We start from the raw sequence: 3,872 nt of genomic DNA, 5'->3' as shown, positions 1-3,872 counted from the left end.
TCCAAGCCGGCACATCACAGCCCTTAAAGGCGCAGCAGCCCACCTTTCCTCCGGCCAAGCCTGCGGAAGTGGCCGTCCAGCGGCCTGGACAATGGGAAACCATCTCCGATGTCAGGTCCGATTTCAGCCTGCGCGCGCAGCCTTGCGGTGCATCTCTGGGGCTCATGAGCCCTTTGCTGTCAAGGTTTCGAGGCAGGCCAAAATCGTAGTGTTTTAGGGCATATTATTTGGTAAGACCCTTAAAGATATTACTTGAATAATGCCAACCCCCCCCACAAAGTGTTATTGAAGTTCACAGATAAATTGATTGGTCTTATTTAAAGATGGTGAGCCAAAACCCCACACAGGTATAACTGCTAAGCAAAAGGCATTTCCCTAAAATGGGTCAGGTGTGTGCCTGAATATTAACACATAGACCATGTGGGTTAATGTTTGGGTCACCTCTTCGACTGACAGTAGAGGCAAGTGGTTTGACACTGCATAACAATGTACCACAAGACCAAAAACAGAAATGTTACAGCTTTGACAAAATATAGACCTAAAAAATAAAGAATTGATAGGGCATTTTTCAATGGCAGCTCCTCGAAAGGTGGCCAGTTTTTAGGAAAGGCTAAAGGGAGCCACCTTGGCTTGGAAAACTTTGGCAATAACAGAAAAGCTGACTGACAAACTGAAGGAGGCTAAAGGTCAGACTGTTATATAAATGTATGGTCTGGTGTGATTTTGGCACCTATAATAACAAGAAAACAGCAGAAAAGCATGGACACTGTATGCTTACCTATATAAGTGATAGATTGTAACTTCTAAGTATTTGTATATTTTTTTGTGCTTACTGTTTGGTTACTGAGATTATGTTAAAAAACCCACATATTTTTTTTCTCATCTTGCATCCTCTGTGGGAAAAATGCTTTCTGAAAGTACTCTGTGTATTCTCCAGTCAACTCCATGCAACATGTTTACACATTAGGAAAAGTTGTACACCAGCACCTCCCCCCCCCCCCCCCCGTTATGGGTCTGTAGTACAACAGTACTTGCTAAGATATCAAACGTGAAGGGGGCAGGTGTGACATATGGTTAGAAGGTAGGTTTAAAATAACCAAAAATACTTGGGTTAAGCTTACACTAAACCCAGAACATCCCTGGAAGGACCTCACATGCCTGTAGCAGATCATTTCATCGGGTTTCTGGTTGTCCAGCTAAAGCAGGGAAGTTTGAGCTCTGGAGCCACAATTATTTGCCAAGAATCTCAAAAGCTAATTTTCTCCTCCTGAAAGCAGCCACAGGAGAACAGAGGGAGGGGATGAAGTGCCCTGGCTCTCTGACACCCCAGTATGGAGCCCAGGGTGCCCATCTAAGCTGCTGCTTAGCTTAACAGTAAAACAATTGCTTGGATTTTTAAGTGCTAAGGAAAAAATGCCATTTAATTCCACTGCACAGCTGGATTTTAATGAGATCTCAGCATCAGTTGCCTGGGCTGCCAGCTTCCATTATAAACATGGGGGCCAAGAGTGGGGAAGGAGACTATGCTGGCCTAGCTATTGATCCCAAGAATCAGAGTGCGCCTTTAAGCAACTACACAGGCAGGGCAACAGGGAAAACTACTGCAAGGGGAAGGAGGAACTGCAGTGGCAGAGGGGGAAGGGCAGAAAGGACAGGGCAGGTGGCCCTGGAAGAACTCCTGCATACAACTGTGACGCTTCTTAAATTTAAATTTGTATACCACTCTTCATCCAAAGATCTCAGGGCGGTTCACCGCATGAAAATACAAAATTTATGTATCCCAATGCTGCAACACATTAAACTAGTGATAAGTTCCTCTGATATCGCAGGGTCTTACTGCCACCTAATGAGAACTGGAGCACTGGCAGCCTATTTCATATTAGACTCCCATGAGACAGAATCACTCGAAAGAACATGTTTATTTTACTCCAAATTTTCTTAATAAAGATCTAGGTAAAGAAAACATACAGTAGAAAAGTAATACAAAGCAGCAACATTACATTAAAAGAAGGGATTCTGAAAACAGGATTTCTCAGTCCTAAAAAAGTTAATTGGATTGCTACTTAAAATTCAGCACAGATGTATTAAACCAGTATAATGCCTACAATATATAAATAATTATAAAAACAGACCTTTTTAATGAAATTTGTATATATCTTTAGTTTGAGATCAGAAGCAATGTCAATAGAAGTTAAGTTACAGTCCTTTCTGCATATTGGTGATGGCTACTGCAGTTGCCCTTTTAAAGAAGCCCCAGAGTAGATAGGAATACTATCAAGAAAATTAGGCCTTTTTGTTCATTTTCTTTTGAAACTTCCCTCAAGCCATTTAGATTTGACCTTTGGCTGTAGGAAGGGGATAAAATAAATTAGCAACCAGTTCACATACAGCTGAAAGGTAACTGGCGGTATGTATAACCAACAAAGTGCTATGAAATGCAAAACTAAATTAAAATGTAAAACACAAAAACAAGAACTTGGTGCAGTCCACACAATCAGGTTCAAGAGCTATAAAAAGAATTAGCAACATTCACATGTAGGCATTTAATTGTTTACCATATAAGTGCCAATGCTGCAATTAGAAGCAGATTTAGTTCTATTGACAACAGTGGCCCTTTAAAAATAAATGATATCACCATAGGAGGCCTATAATTTAGATAGTTTCTTCATGATATAAAGTGGTAAAATGGTTAAGGATCTCATGGAGCTTATCTTGATAGTGTTCCTTCACAGGTCAAGTTAAGCCATACAAAAATCTTTGAGATAAGAATACAGGCAACTCTTAACTTACACAGGGGTTAAGTTCCAGGAATAACACATAAAGCCAAAAATCACATATAGTCAAAACACATTGAGTGCAATGGTGAGTGGAATTGCCAAAGCCCCCCCACCAGATGACCCCTTTTTATTTGTTTTTATTTGCCAAGAGTGTAAAGTTGAATGTGCACAAGTTAAATGCACGTAAGCTGCGAGTTACCTGTATATGACACTACAGCCCAGACTATTACAGTAAGGTTCAGCTCTATACAAGGTTTCAGCACTGATGAACTAGTTACCACTGTAGGAAAAAGAAATGTACGTTTATTTTACCCTAATACTCAGGCAAGAAAATGTAAACAATGTTACAGAGGACTATAGGCACATACCAGCTGCTAATGACAATGGGTTAGGGTTGAAGAAGATATAAAAACACACTTCCAGAGAAACATGGTAAAGGCATTGTTACCTATGACGATATACGCCTTCCTATGGTGCTGATAAACAGGTTTGAAAGGTTTGTAATTTTAGAAACCTGAAAGATCTCCTGAATCAAATATAACTGTGGGAGAACCACTTTTAGCTCTTATAAAACAATGTTTTGTGTCTCTAACCCAGGCATAGGCAAACTCGGCCCTCCAGATGTTTTGTGACTACAACTCCCATGATCCCTAGCTAACAGGACAATTGGTCAGGGATGATGGGAGTTGTAGTCCCAAAGCATCTGGAGGGTTGAGTTTGCCTATCCCTGCTCTAACCCTAGAGTAGGATTCAGACATGGTGCTAAAGATACAGAAAAACTGTCTGAAACAATTTCATTGAAGTTGTGGTCTAAATCAATACATGGAACTAGTTTGGAATCAAAGTTGCTGGGTTCAGAGTTTTGACCATGTTGCTAAATGCAATTTATTTGGATTTCCCACTTTTGAATCCAGGAATTACTACAATAATTTGGAAAGCTGTGTAATGCGAGAGAGATAAATATTTGCTTTGGAGCAGCCCTGATCTGACCTGGGATTGAACCAACTCTGATCTGGGTCCCTACCAATCCAGGTCTGTACACAGCGTTTAATTAGGTTTAAAAACCCTGATTAAGCATGGTCTTCAGGTGGGGGG

The 3,872-nt window shown here is 40.7% G+C and overlaps 1 protein-coding gene across 1 annotated transcript in view; it reads left to right on the top strand.

The window, feature by feature from the left end:
- Window positions 1-3,872, top strand: part of UMODL1 (uromodulin like 1) — an 81,758-nt gene that overhangs the window by 9,677 nt on the left and 68,209 nt on the right. The window lies entirely within an intron of this gene.

Source organism: Podarcis filfolensis (genome assembly GCF_964270895.1).
Source record: "Podarcis filfolensis genome assembly, chromosome: 4".
In the NCBI taxonomy this organism is placed as follows: domain Eukaryota; kingdom Metazoa; phylum Chordata; class Lepidosauria; order Squamata; family Lacertidae; genus Podarcis; species Podarcis filfolensis.
Note: the sequence above shows the minus strand (reverse complement) of the source record. Positions and strands in the feature narration are given on the sequence as shown.